This window comes from Bufo gargarizans, chromosome 1 (genome assembly GCF_014858855.1).
Source record: "Bufo gargarizans isolate SCDJY-AF-19 chromosome 1, ASM1485885v1, whole genome shotgun sequence".
Lineage (NCBI taxonomy): Eukaryota > Metazoa > Chordata > Amphibia > Anura > Bufonidae > Bufo > Bufo gargarizans.
In genome coordinates, this window is record NC_058080.1 from 31966195 (window position 1) to 31982302 (window position 16108).

The following is a 16108-nucleotide window of genomic DNA, read 5'->3' on the forward strand; positions in this document are numbered from 1 at the left end:
AGCAGGAGGCATTGTTACTGACAAAAGAAGTCGCCTCGGTCAAAAAAGTGTTGATTACCTCACCTTCATTAAGATGAATGAGGCATGGATCCCGAAGGGACTGACAGTGGGGGATACGTTTGACTAACAAAAGGCCTGATGACATGCCTTGGCCTCAAAATGGTCCCCACGCTGCTGTATTTAATGTCTGCATACCGGATGACTTTTGTGAATTCTCCGCCACCAACTAGGGTTCAAGCCGCAATGTTTAAGTCACCTTTCTGCCTGGAAAACATCAATTTTTCCGGCCGCTGCAACAACAGCAGCTGCAATAATACCATTGTATTTCAGGCATGTGTACATGCCTCATTTTTCTGACCTCTGGTGCTGCACTGTGGCTGCAAAAACAAAACAAACAAAAAAAGGCACATACAAGTGTCAATTCCCCTTCGTGATCGTTACCTTGTTGTGGTGAAGGGGCTTGCGTATCACAATGAAGCGATCATCACCTCTATGAGTGTGTTGGCAATGTTTCCACACCCCAGATGATAAGGCCGTTGCTTCATTATGATCAGACCAAAAGCGATCGCTGGATAATTTTTCATAGAAAAAACATTAATTTTCTTTTTTATTTTATTTTTTTAAGTTGTATTGGTTTTTAATGCATAAAATAAATCATAATAAAGTCATTAAATAGTTTATTAGAAATAATGCAGACAATTTAAAAAATCCCCATCAATTCCAGTACAAAGCAAGTACAAAGCTCAGAACAAAATTATTTCAGGATGTCGTAATGGTTCGTTAATTCGACAATGGTTAATCAATTCGACACACGTCCCCGGATAGGGGACGTAACAGGGATTGAACTGATAGGAATAGGACTAGTTAAGACACCACTCATATAGGGTGTCACAGCACATCGCTCCGTGCACGCGCAGTGCCCCAACTTGGGAGCAAGAGGACCGACCAAGCTGCTTTTTCCATCTCCCGGTTCCTAAAATCAATTCAGTTTGGTGTATCAGAGTTTGGTCTGTCACTGTGAAGGCAGTCAAAGGTACCCGGCCTAAATTTTTTTTTTTTCACAAAAGGCAATCCCTGATATGGAACGTAACAGGGATTAAACTGATGAGAAGAGAACTACAGAAAATACCACTCATATCGGGTGTGACAGTAAATTGCACGGCGCAGACGCAGTGACCGTAGATATAAACAAAGGGGAGGGAGCCAGCGTTTTTTTAACCATCTTCCCGTTCGAAAAATCAATTTAATACACCTTTCGGGGACCCTTGGTGTTGTACATGGCTGGTGGAGGAAGAAACCTTCAATGACATCAACGGGACATGGCTAGCTTGGCATCCAACCTTGTGCAAATGGGAAGTTTGCGGTTGGGCAAATGGACTGTTTGCAGTTGTTTGCGGTGCATTAAAAGGAGAGTTTGGTCTGTCAATGTCTGTGAAGCGGGCGTAACCCTTACGCTACCTGATCGATACAACATCATACCTGATCGTATACACACACTGGATGTTTTAAACCACGTTGTTCAAAAAAATTAGATTGTTAGGTGATTTATGCCCTTTATGGATTAAAACCCAACTCTGTGTCAACTATGTAATTTTCAATGGAAGTTTTGCCATGGATCCCCCTCCGGCATGCCACAGTCCAGGTGTTAGTCCCCTTGAAACTACTTTTCCATCACTACTGTGGCTAGAAAGAGTCCCTGTGTGTTTTAAAATTTGCCTGCCTATTGAAGTCAAAAATTTGCGTTCGCCATTCGCGAGCGGAAAACGTTATGTTTGCGACATCTCTAGTTAAGAGCATGGCAAGTGCTCTGCAAACAATGTGGATAGGGAAATGACTTTAAATAACATAAAATACTTAAAAATAAAAAATAATAATCTTAATCTAGGAGGACGAGGTCCATATGGAGTAGGAGGTTGAGAAGGCGGTGGATGTGGCGGTGGAGGATGAGGTAGCCTACATAGTTTTTGGTTTTAAATTTTATTTTTTAAATTAGGGTACACGCCAAAACATTCGGAAATATAACCTGTGATAATCCCCTGCAGTCTCGCTAAACACACGTTCCAGCAATACACTGGCTGCAGGGCAGGCCAGCACCTCCAAGGCGTATAGGACAAGCTCAGGCCATGTGCCCAATTTGGAGACCCAGAAGTTGCAGGGGCTGACCCCTTTCAGTCAGTTTGTGTAGGCGTGTGCACACTTACTGCCCCACCATGTCGCACGTCCCCGTGATGTTCAGGATCCAATTGGATATCTGCTCTATCAACTTTCGATGTTCTTTTCTGCGCCTACCATAATGATGATCACGGGTGGCGGGGAATCAGAGTTTCACGCCGGAGATGGAGCGTGAGAAAGAGAGACCACATCCAAGGGAGGATTCATTTTTTCAATAATTGAATTATGGGAGAAATTATTAAAGCATAAAAGTGTGACAACTTTTTAAAGTTTAAGCATTGAATGAAAAGTTGTGGTGCACATTAATTACTGAAGAATTTATAAAATTTTATTCCCTGTCACCTATGCAGAGCAGGGGTTTATTCACATCTGAAATTGTATAATGTCTAAAATTGTATAATGTCAACCCAAGAATGTAACAGAAAAATTAGTGAAATTTATTAACCTGTCAACTAGGTAGAGTAGGGGTCTATGACAGAAAAAAATTGTTTATTGTCACCAGAAAATGTTAAAGAAAAATTATTGAAATTTATTAAGCTGTCGGGGGCGTGGCTAGCCGTTGAAGGAGGAAGACGTCTCTCAGTGCAGCTCTCCTGAGAGTCTCTTAATCAAAGCCCATCCACGATCTTTCTGGGCTTGAAAGACCCTATTTCAATCAACTTGGGACTGTACCCACAGCCACCTTTATTTTGAGACCTTCCTCGAGTCTCTCACCCGATCATAGCCGGAGTTACTACTGAGGCCTAGTAGTTTGGTGCAACCGCCGCCTAGATTCGGCCCGGCGCGGCCTTTCCTGGGTCTAACCGTCCGCAGGAAGACACATCCATACAAGCACCGAGACGGAGCAAGAGTCGCGCTGGTGCCGTGAATTATATGCGGCTCCAGTTTGCTTTGTCGGCTAGCGTGACATCGCGCCGGATGCGACCACCACCGAGAAGGCGCCATCTTGCAACACCGGACCGCTCGGCAACGGAGAGGGCACCCACCTGGACAAGTTTCAAGGTACTCTCCCGGTCACACACGCTCCGATCCACTGTGTAACCGCAGTCACTTGTCAGAGAGACCCCCGTTACACCGCATGAGTGAGTGGCCGCAGCTACATAACAGTGCTACATATTTCTGGCCCTTCCATCGGCTCTGGCACTTCCCCATAGTGCTGATCAGTGGAGGCACATAAAATCCAATAGTTCTGTGTCCTCTGAACAGTTTTGAGAACATAGTTCTCACTCTCCGGAAAATCCGCTGATTTAAAGGGACAGTACCTCATTTGTCAGAACACAAATTTTCTAACAGCATCATCTCACACCAAGAGTATGTTCTAACAGCTGATCCTGAGCTTACACTCCTTGGTTATTCATGTTCCTCTTGCAATGATGCTCTTTTTACCTGAGATGAAGTGGTGAGCACAGTTCACGCTAAGGGCAAGATCATACGCACTTATGGTTAAAGTGGGCAGATATAGGGGGGTGGAACAGGACTCTCAGAAACAAGCAAAAGCTCCATCTCTTTCTCAATCCGACTTAGATCGTTTCATGATGAAGAAAAACACTACTAATCAAGGGATCCATTCTTCTGCTTCCAAAAATAACCCTCAGAAACAGCAAGCTTCACAGCCTGACAGGGAGAGTGACGAGGAAGATTCCTTTGAGACTGCTTCAGATCTACCTGTTTCCAGTTCCTTCATCTCACAAGCCCTAACTAAAGCCCTAAACCCTGTTTTAGAAGAATTATCTGAAATTAAACGCGAAATGAGGCAATTAAGGCCAGAGGGTTGATGCTCTAGAGTCCACCCAATCAGCAGTTGCTGAATACACTAATAAAAATTCTGACGCCCTTTCTGCCTATCAAAACCATATAAATTATCTTTATGATTATATTGAGGATCAGGACAATCGTGGCAGAAGAAACAACATACGTATTAGAGGCGTACCAGAGTCAGTCGCAAATGAGGCCATTCCTAATGCGGTTAGTGAGATTTGCAAGACTCTACTAGGTGAAGAACACCTGGACCCAATTATAATTGAGAGAGCCCACCGTGCCCTCCGCCCCAAACCTAAAATGGGCGACCCTCCCAGAGACATCATCTGCAGGCTGCTCAATTTCGCACAGAAAGACCTTGTTATGAAAAAGGCCAGAGAAAGAGATAATATCACCTATGAAGGCGCTCAGATCCTCCTTTTCCAAGATCTTGCCCCAGCTACTCTAAATAAGAGACGTGCCCTGAAGCCGCTCACGGATCACCTAAGATATAGACGCATTGTCTTTAGATGGCTATTTCCATTTGGAATGCTAATCACCTGGAAAGAAAATAAATTCATCCTAAGATCGCCAAAAGACCTCCCAGACATTCTTGAAGCACTGGAGATACAGGATGTGGACATCCCAGATTGGTCTGCTACAAATGATGTTCTTATTCCACAAGACATCTTGCCCCCCACTGCCTGGGAATTGATTGGAAGTGGCAAATCCTCAAAATCCAAGAAAAAGCACGGGAAATTAACCCCCAGACGCATCATTCCTGAGGAGGACTGAGTTTGCTTTTCACTGTTTATTGTTGATTAGATTTTTACTTCATTGCCACCACTGTGGCTTGAGAGTGGCGACTGGACGGCCAGCTGCGCAGACCCATATTTGTAGACTCCCTCACCTTGTAATTTCAACTGTCACACCGGTTTCTCTTATACGGGTGTGGTTTGGAGGTCTGGGCAGTTGGCGGTCCTGGTTTGTTACATCTCCAATTTAAGGCGAGTTTCTAGATGCTCTCTTTATGATCTGTGTGTGGTTTGGGGTAACTTTTTACTATTTTATTAGTCTTTCAGTTACCACTCACCTCTTCATCTCACCTATGAGTTTAAAGTTAATGCCTCTTATGCTGGCCTTGAACCGTTTTCAGGGCATGGTACTTCTGCCCTTGATCAGAAGTACGGACTCAAAAAAGTCCTACATGGGGAGATTGAAATCCCTAGTTTCCTCTATCAGCAGAGGTCTGTTTTTACACAGTATATTATTTGGTTTGACGTTCTTTGCTTTATATTGTAGTCCCTCACCACCCCCCTCTCACGAAGGTAATACCTTGATATTGATGACACTAACTGCCTCTCCACTAGACTACGGAAATGGAGTTGAACCAGGTACCCGACAGTATGTAAGTTCTGCATCCCCTCATCTAAGACATCAACATGGCTGACATTCACATAGCAACATATAATGTAAAAGGACTTAAAAATCCAATCAAGAGAGGACAGATTTTACATTATCTTCATAAAGAAAAAACGAAAGTAATACTATTACAAGAAACACACTTCAAAAACAATCAGATCCCTAATCTCTCTCGGTCATATTATAACCAATGGTTTCATAGCTCTTCCCCACACTTAAACAAACTCGGTACCAGTATAGGTTTCCATAAACACCTTGACTTCAATATGACTGACACTTTAACAGACCCTAATGGTCGATTTATTATAGTGAAAGGGGTCATTAATTCCCAAATATACACATTCGCCAACTTCTACGCACCTAATGTTGCCCAGAAATTATGGTTTAAAAATACATGGCAGAAATTTGAAGAGTTCAGAGAAGGTACAGTAATCCTAGCTGGTGATTTCAATGTTGCCCTTAACCCACCGCTTGACACTTCAACAGGGAAATCCTCTGTCCCCTTCAAAACCCTCAACTGTATTAAGAAACTCATACATAATAGTAATCTTATAGACGTGTGGCGTGCGAACAACCCTGGTGAAAAAGACTTCTCTTTCTTCTCTGCCCCTCATAACTCTTATCATAGAATAGACTATATTTTGGTGCCCACACCCCTATTACATTTATGCTCTCAAACGCATATTGGCAATATGGTCCACTCCGACCACGCACCGATCTTCATCACGTGGAAACTTACTAACACCCACCCTAAATCCTTCATATGGAGGTTAAATGAGACACTGTTAGACAACGTACAGGTTAGATTATTTTACACTGAATAAATCAGACAGTCTATCTCCACATATAATCTGGGAAGCACACAAATCCGTCATCAGAGGCGAGTTCATTTCCATAGCCTCACATATTAATAAGACTAGACGTGCTAAAATAGCCGAGCTCTATGATAAAATATCCAAATTGGAATATGCGCACAAACGCACTCAAACAAAAATAACCAGTTGGTAGAACTTGCTTCCACCAGAGATGATCTGAAAGAACTTCTAAATAATCAGTCAGCCAAACTATACTTCGCTCTCAAGCAAAAGTTTTTTGCCCACGGTAACAAGCCTACCAAATTTATGCTGGCTCTGATAAGACAACGTAAGCGGAAATCCAGGATCGCGGCCATTCTGAATGATAGGAAAGATCTAGTGAAAGATGACATAGATATTGCAAACGCCTTCCATGACTTCTATTCAGCGTTATATAATCTAGACGAATCTGATTCAGAGATTACTCATGCAGAAAAAGCAGAAAAAACCACAGCATTTTTAAGTAGTCTTTCACTCCCATCTTTGTCCCACATGCAAGCCTCCGAGCTTTGTACCCCTCTTACGCCCTCTGAACTCCATGTCACTCTAAAACAAATGGCGAAGGGCAAAGCCCCAGGACCAGATGGCCTCCCTTTACTATATTACATTTCTTTTAAAGATATGTTAACACCCCACCTACTTAATTCTTTTAATGCTGCCCTCACAGGTAAAGCATTTTTACCGCAAACGGTTAATGCCCATGTCACCCTGATCCCAAAGCCACGGAAGGATCCCAGTCTGTGCTCCAGCTACAGACCCATTTCTTTGCTGAACCTAGATGTGAAGATTTATGCGAGAATTTTGGCGAATAGAATAAAACCTTTACTGAAAAATCTGGTGCACCCTGACCAAACTGGTTTTGTGCCTAACAGAGAAAGTAAGGATAACACTTATAAAGTCATCAACACTGTGGCTTTGGCAAAAAAGACTGGGTCCCCCTTGGTGGTTTTGGGAAAGGATGCTGAAAAAGCGTTTGACCGGGTGGCCTGGGCATTTATCAAAAATACCTTGGTTAAATTCGGATTTCCCGAACGCTTCATAATGGCCATCTTTTCTATGTATGGCTCACCTAGTGCAAATATCAAAGTAAACGACATCCTTTCCCACCCTTTCCGGATTAATAACAGAACTAGACAGGGATGCCCTCTTTCACCAATTCTCTTTATCCTTACAATAGAACCACTTTTACAATCTATCAGACAGTCTAAAGAAATTAAAGGGTTGAGCTGTGGTAACTTGGAGATCAAACGAGCGGCATATGCGGATGATCTTCTGCTGATGGTCTCTAACCCCTTACAGGCTTTTCCTGCCATCATTAAAGTGTTCACCGAATTTGGTTTCATCGCCAATTTTAAAATCAATTTGCCAAAATCGGTGGCAATGAACATAAATCTCCCACCCAGTCTTCTTAAAAAGCTTAAAGAAAACTCCCCGTTTGAATGGACACAATCATATGTAAAATTCTTGGGCATAAACATTACATCTGACTTAAATAAACTCTATGAGACTAACTTCCCCCCCGTACTAAAATCTATACTGGATATTGTGAAATCGTGGTCTCCCTCCTTTATCTCCTGGTTAGGCAGGCGCAATATTTTTAACTCCCTTATAGTGCCTAAGATCACCTACTTACTACAAGTTCTACCTATAAAATTGCCTAGTAGCTTCTTCAATTCTTTCAGGAAGATTTGTTCATCCTATGTATGGGGAGATAAAAAACCTAGAATCTCTAACAAGATTCTTCTGCTTCCTTTTGTAAAAGGAGGAATCGGCTTCCCCTCCATCACAAGATACCACAGAGCGGTACACATTAATAGAATATTTGACTTGTTGAGGCAACCTAAACACAAACTTTGGATTCCCTTGGAGGAAAGTTTGATTGGCTGCCCGATCAGACCCATATTACTCTCTGAGACAGGAAAGGCCATACCCCCAAATAAAGACAACCCACTCACTCTAACTACTCTATCAATATGGAATATCCCAGAAATAAGAAATAACTGTATGTCTTTCCCTTCCCCCCTCATGAATATCAAAAACTGTCTTGGCCTTAACACAGAGAGCTTTAAAATCTTCCCTTCACAACTACGTAACTCCGAACTTTCACTAGAAGAACTCTTAGATAATGAAGGTACCCTTCTAAGCGCCAAAAATATAATAAAGAAGTTCCAATTACTTAATCTGAGTCAAGTGCAATATTCATGTTTGAAGAATGTTGTAAACCCTATCATTAAGAAACTAAGAACGGGTACTACTCTTTCCTGGTTGGAAAAACTAGTCACACAAACCCTTTACCCTACAAAGATCATTTCCACTGTCTCTACAAATCTACTTCAGCTAGAAATCCCATCCTCCTTGTATTTCTTAAAAGAATGGGAAAGGGATCTAAACTTAAAATTCACAGAAGAAGAAACGAAAATCATATTGAGCGCTCCTAGATTGTCTTCTAGATGTGTATCAATACAAGAGAATACATACAAGGTACTCACCAGGTGGTACTTAACCCCAGTGAGATTGAACTTGATGTTCAGTAACTCTTCTGATAGATGTTGGAGATGCCTTGTAGGGAGAGGCTCCTTTCTACATATTTGGTGGTCATGCCCTCGAATTCAAAAATATTGGGAGAAAATTTTTATATTAATTAGAGACATTCTGGGATTAAAAATAGATATACTCCCTACTTGCCCAAAGACAGCTCTTTTGTCTTTACTCTCGCACCCCTTAGCCAACCTTAAAAAACTACTTTTGAATATCCTTCTGGCAGCTGCCAGATTGTTAATTGCTACTTGCTACTAACTGGAAATCCATTTCACCACCGTCAATCTCTCAGTGGAGAGGAAAGGTAGAAGCCATAGCCAGATTAGAGGAATTATCACACTGGGAAACACGCTCTCATCACAAGTATCTTAAGATTTGGTCCCCGTGGAGGGAAAATAAAAAACACATCACTATTCACCAAATTACAGAGTTAGATACTGCCCCCCCCCAGTTCATAACTTATGGGCGGCCAATGAATGAACCCCCCCCCCCCACAGTTTATATCCTCTCTTGCTAGTGTTGCCTGTCACAACCCTCAAACGCAGCAATACAGTTGGATACCTTGGTCACTCCGGCTCGCTCCTAGAAGGCTTCTTTCATTTGCTACAGTTTAGAGGATCAGATTCTCATCTATGTACTGGCGGCTAATACGTGTCAGCCCCACATTCCCCCCCCCCCCTATCCTTACCCTCCCCCCCCCCCCTTGGTTATATGTTATATGTTTGGTTTTCTATTATGTTCCTTATCACTTGATTATCATTAGAGTCAAATACAGGGTGCTAGTTCTCTGCGTCTTGCTTCGGCCAGATGGATGATACCTCTATAGTGGTACGGGCGTTAGACACCAAGAAATCATTATCGAGACATAGGAGACTTACATAAGTTAGCGTCTGTTACAAAACTGTTATTCACCCTGTTAGTCTGAATGGATGAAGCACATGGTGAGAACAATGGATGGCGGCCATTTTAACTCACAGACACTGTTTGGACTTTTCTACACGGTGCCATCTCGCCGGTATTTGGTGCACAGAGACATCATTCAGTAGTTTGAAACTACCAAACAAGGGACACGTTTATTAGTAACTATTTTCTGTATAACTTGTTTATTTTCGGTGTAACTGGCATAAAACTGTATCTTCCAGACTACTGAACGGATCTGGGTGAATTTCGGATATGTGGTTCACCCAGATCCCCGGTTCTGAGGATATGGGGTTATTGCATGTTTTGGGGTTCCTGTGATATGTTTTATAAAACTGTATTTCTCTGCCTGTGATAATTATATTCGCCATTGTATTCAGTAATCTTATCACAGACAGAGAGGAGGATTTTGCGTGGGAGTGTCTGTGTTTATTGTACGGATTGATTGGTTGTATTTCAAACCCCTGTGGGCAGTACTATGTTGGTGGATTGTAAATAAAAGAGTCTGTATGCCCCAGGGCAGTCAGACCTAGTTTGACCTTCAAATCGCAGCCTCGCCTCGTTTTGTGGGGGAAAGATTATCCTAGCTGTAAGATAGCTAGTGGGATTGTTCTACATTTACAGGATCCTTCTGGATATCGAGACAAAGCGGCTCCTCTCTCTCTCCCTAAACAGAGATCCAGACTATCCAAGCGGTCCAGCTTCCAGCTAGCCTGGGAGTAACCGTAACATTTGGATGGCAGCGGTGGGATTGTCCTGGATTTCCTAGGAGAGGTACTGAACGGATGGAGAGCGCTTACGAAAAATTGAAACGTGCGACCCTAAAGGATTTACTCGAAAGCAGAGGGGGGAACGCCAGCAACCGTCCGAGAAGGGAACTGATCGCAGAATTAACCAAATTGGATCAGGGCTTCACGATGGCAGAAACCCCGACCACGAGTGGTGACGAAAAGACCAGGATTGTTCGGGAGAGGCTCTCGCTATACGGGCCGAACCCACCTATGGAACTGGTGCAGCAGTTGATGGCAGAAGCGGATGAGGATATACGGAAGGCTCGAGCCCACTAACTCAGCCTAGTGACCGCACACCGCAATGCCGAAGCACCGCAGGTAATCGTTCCTGTCGAAAACGCCGGGAGGCCAAAGATACCCTATGCGGCTTTTAGACCCTTCCTAGAGAGCGAGACAGGAATCGATGAATATTTGGCGGACTTCGAAAGGCAATGTGCCCTGCACCAGATTCCCAACAGAGAGTGGCCCACGATATTGTCTGGGAAACTATCCGGGCGAGCTCTGGAAGCATTTCGGACTCTGGGCGCTGAGGAAGTGACACAGTATGCGCTGGTCAAAGAGACACTGTTGCGGCGGTACGCTGTAACTCCTGACACGTATCGCCAACAATTTCGTAGCACGAGAAAGAAGCCTAACGACACACATATGGAATAGGCGCACCGAATGCGGAGAGCGGCAAATCACTGGATGAGCGGAAGTAAAGCTGTGACTGGTGAGGAAATTTTACAATTATTTCTCTTAGAACATTTTTATAACGGCATGGAGCAGCAGGGGAAGGAATGGCTGCGAGACAGACGACCTTCTACCTTAGAAGAAGCAGCCAAATTGGCCGATGAACATTACGACTCCCGTCTACACGAACCCACGAACTACCTAACCCCAGCACGGGTCGAACACCAAGATGTTTACCATACGTCGCCACGTACCGAATTCCGAGCCCCGGTGCCCGCTGGGCCCATACGGTACTCAGGACCACCGAATAACAACTCTGATCGTCCCAGACCGACCTGCTACCGATGCAAGCAACCAGGGCACCGCATGGCTAGCTGCCCCCTTAATGCACACCAGACCCCCCGGAATTATAATTACCCCTCTGGGTCATCTCGTCCTGCCCGGGCGCTCTGTGTTAACCAAGAGGCCCCTATGGAGGAATATTTGGGACCACTTCACGAAGCAGATCCTGTATATGCTGCTTCGGATAACCGCCAGCACCATCGGCAGAAAGTATGGCTCGAGGGGCAATCTACCGAGGGGTTAAGAGACACGGGGGCTACCATTACACTGGTCCAGAGCCATTTGGTGCCGGGGCACAAGCGATCAGGGCAGACTGTGGCCGTTAGAGTGGCGGGGGGGATGTGTACAAAATTCCGACCGCTAAAGTACATCTTGATTGGGGAGCGGGAAAGGGGGTCGTGAACGTGGGAATAATGGATAATTTACCTGCCAAAGTACTACTGGGCAACGATTTGGGCCCCATGACTTCTGCCTATGCTCCAGTATACAACAACGAGGCGAACCCAGTGACTACCCGAGCCCAAGCCCGAACGGAGCGAGAACTCTCACCAGTGCGGGAGACACAGGTAAGACCTACCCCGACCTTGACTGACCCGTTAGGTCCCATACCCTGGGACACCCCAGATGCTTTTGAAAACAGAGTCTAAGACTGACCCGACATTACAAAAGTACCGGGAACGAGCAGAGACCGGAGGGAGCGGGTCAGATAACGAAACCTTTTTATGGGAAAAGGGAAAGCTATATCGCTTGACGGAGAAAAGGGGGCAGCATAGGAGACAGCTGGTAGTGCCCCACAAATACCGTCGAGAAATACTCAAGATAGGACACGACATTCCCTTGGCAGGCCACCTAGCTGTAACCCGCACACTACACCGCATTACTCACACGTTCTTTTGGCCAGGGGTACACGCTAATGTTAGGACTTATTGTAATACCTGCGATGTGTGTCAACGAGTAGGGAGGAGAGGCGATCACCCTAAAGCTCATCTAGTAAATATGCCCATTGTGGAGGAACCCTTCAGCAGGGTTGCTATTGACCTAGTGGGACCGCTGGCTACCCCTAGTCCCTCCGGTAAGCGCTACATTCTTACCGTAGTGGACTACGCTACCAGGTACCCTGAAGCTGTCGCCCTATCCAACATCCAAGCGGATACGGTAGCGAATGCGCTGGTGCAGGTGTTCTCCCGGGTAGGATTTCCGAAAGAAATCCTGTCCGACCGAGGCACCCAATTTACTGCTGAATTGACTCAGCAACTCTGGCAGGTTTGCAAAATTAAGTCCCTCCTGAGCTCTCCATACCACCCCCAGACGAACGGACTCTGTGAGAGGTTCAATGGGACCCTCAAACAAATGCTCAAGACGTTTACTCAGGAATACCGAGACTGGGAGCGTTTTCTGCCGCACCTCCTATTTGCTTATCGGGAGGTGCCCCAGGAAACGACCGGGTTCTCTCCCTTCGAGTTGCTCTATGAAAGAAAGGTACGGGGACCCCTAAACCTGATTCGGGAGCACTGGGAGGGAGAGATGGAGACTGACGGTGTCCCCATTGTGCCGTACGTGCTGGAACTCAGGGACCGAATGGAGCAATTAGCCAAATCAGTGCAGGCTAACCTCCAATCGGCCCAGAGAAGACAGAAGGTATGGTACGATCGGAGGGCCCGAAAGAGAATCTTTACCATAGGGCAAAAGGTGTTAGTGCTTAAGCCAGTTAAGACAGACAAATTGCAGGCGTCCTGGCAGGGCCCCTACCAGATAATGGAGAAAAGGGGAGACACCACTTACGTAATAGCTAGCTGCCATGACAGCAATCTTAGAAAGACATTCCATGTGAACATGCTCAAGGAATATCTTGAGCGGCCGGAGAACGTGACGGCCGTATGCTGTCCCCCTCAGGAAGACCCCGACAGTCTACCCATTCCAGATCTGTTAGAAAAGAGTCCCCACGCAGATATAGTAGCTCAGGTCAAGATAGGGAACCGACTTAGCCCCACTGAAAGGGAGCAGCTTAATCAACTCCTGCAGTCCAAAAGCCCCACCTTCTCCCAGAAGCCAGGGTACACTACCTTAACCACCCACCAGGTAGATACCCCGGGACAAGCTCCTTTACGCCAGGCTCCTTACCGAATCCCTGAGGCAGTTAGGACAGGGATGAAGAAGGAGATCGATGAGATGCTCCAACTCAGGGTAATTGAGCCCTCCGATAGTCCCTGGGCTTCCCCAGTGGTCCTGGTGCCCAAGAAAGATGGTACAACCCGGTTTTGCGTAGACTATCGGAGGCTCAATGAAAAGACAGTGACGGACGCTTACCCTATGCCCAGGGTAGACAAGCTACTCGATCGTATAGCCAGGGGAAATTATCTGACCACCATTGACCTCTGCAAGGGTTACTGGCAGATCCCCCTGGCCCAGGAGGCTGTCCCCAAGTCGGCATTCGTCACCCCGTTCGGCTTATATCATTTTAAGGTAATGCCGTTTGGGATGAAGAATGCCCCAGCTACATTCCAGCGCTTCGTCGATAGGCTCCTGGATGGCTTCCAGAGTTTTGCTTGCGCATACCTGGACGACATAGCGATCCACAGTGAGTCCTGGGAGGACCACTTAGCTCACATAGGAATGGTTCTGGATCAGATCCGGGCTGCTGGCCTGCAGTTGGCACCTGTGTTTCGCCATCATCCGAGATGTGCTGCGATGGTTCTCCCATGTACTCATCTTGAAAGATAAGTGGTTGGGCATCGGTGCACTCAATCTCTTCCACTTCTGGGGCAGGGCTAGGTGGATGGCCCTGGGAAACCCTGCTAATAGAGTCATCAAAAAGAAGAAGAGACTGCTGCATGATTTGGGGCTCAGACTGCTTGGCTGATTTGCAAGGTGGTGAGGTGAAAGACTGATGGACATCGGCTGCAGGTGCCAACTGTGGTCCTTCAGCAGGAGACTGGGTGGGAGACAATGTGAAGGAACTGGATCCACTGTCAGCAACCCAATCTACTATCGCCTGTACTTGTTCAGGCCTCACCATTCGCAGAGCCGCATTAGGCCCGACCAAATAATGCTGCAGGTTTTGTCGCTTACTCACACCTGAGGAAGGGGTTTTACTTGTGCGTGTAGTTGGCACAGATCGACCACGTCCTCTCCCTGCAACAGGAGCTCCACCAACAGCACCATGACCTGGGCCACATCCCTTATTTGACGCTCTCCTCATATTTTTCGAATTTAGGATCTTGCCCTAAATGGGTGTTTAATTTATAGTAGAATAGAAGGACAGTATGTAAAGGGTGTATCTCACACGGCCTGAACCAGACTAGGCCTCAATTAAAGATTTTTTTTGCCCAAAATGGCTGTATTTCAAATGCCTGAATCAATTTCATGTATGTAGAGGGTGTATCTCACATGGCCTGAACCAGTGTAGGCCTAAATTAAATATTTCTTTGCCCAAAATGGTTGTATTTCAAATGGCTGTATTTTAAAATTCCTGAATCAAACCCCTGTATGTATTGGGGGGATCTCACACGGTCTGAACCAGTGTAGGCCTGAATTCAATATTGGTGCACCAAATGGCGGAATTAAAAATCTCTGAATGTAACCCAAATGTATGTCAAGGTTGTATCTCACAATGACACCTGCATCAAAGGCTGGCAACTAATTTCTTTTTGCTTAAAAAAGTGTTTGTTTAACAACTGAATTTGACAGCAGTATATATATATATATATATATATATATATATATATATATATATATATGTGTGTATAAGCCTGTAATTTCACACGTGCTGATGCTGCAAGGCCTGAAAATATTTTTTTTTTGTTAAAAAAGTGTGTTTTTAAAACCCCAGAAAATGATGGGTGTATTTCTAGCCTAAATTGCACACTGACTAATCCAGATGTTGTAGATTGCCCAAAAAGTCTTTTTTTGGTAACAGAATTTGAAAACTGTATATATTAAACTTGAATTTAACACTTGCAGATCAGGGAAATAGTGTTTTTTGGCAAAAAAAGTGTGTTTTTAAAACCCCAGAAGATGATAGTGGTTTTTTTTAGCTTAAATTACACACTGACTAATCCAGATGTTGTAGATTGCCAAACATTTTGGGATTTTCAATGTCCCAAAAGCTCAGATGCAGTGCTGGTGCACTGAGCTTGCATAAAATGGCTGCCGCCGCCGCCTACCTAACTGACTTTTTTCTTTTTATTTCAACATTTTTATTGAAAATTTTCATATAAAGATCAGCAGAGCATGACAATGCATAAACAGTTCGAGGTGGACGCAGCCACCGAAAAAGGTACTGTTCCATTAACAAAATTTCCATTATTATGGAAGACATGGCTTAACAGTGACATACATAGATCGCAAGCCAAGACCAAACTGGTAACACTCGTATCACATTATCATTACAATTTGGTCAAAGGCACGTCGGATTTACTATCTTCTCTAATCTGTACAATGCCCATGGTAATCGCGACGTCTCCAGGTGTGGTCTGAATACATTATTAACATTTACTAAGTGTTAAGAGTCCTCAATTGAACACAAAAAACATAAACAACAAAAATGGTACACGGATCTGTCTTATCAGGAGGCTTAGCTACAGGAGTGACCTATATGAAGGGGCCTCAAAAGGATATACCCGACCACTACTACTCACAAGGGTCAGTTTTATGAAGTTCACT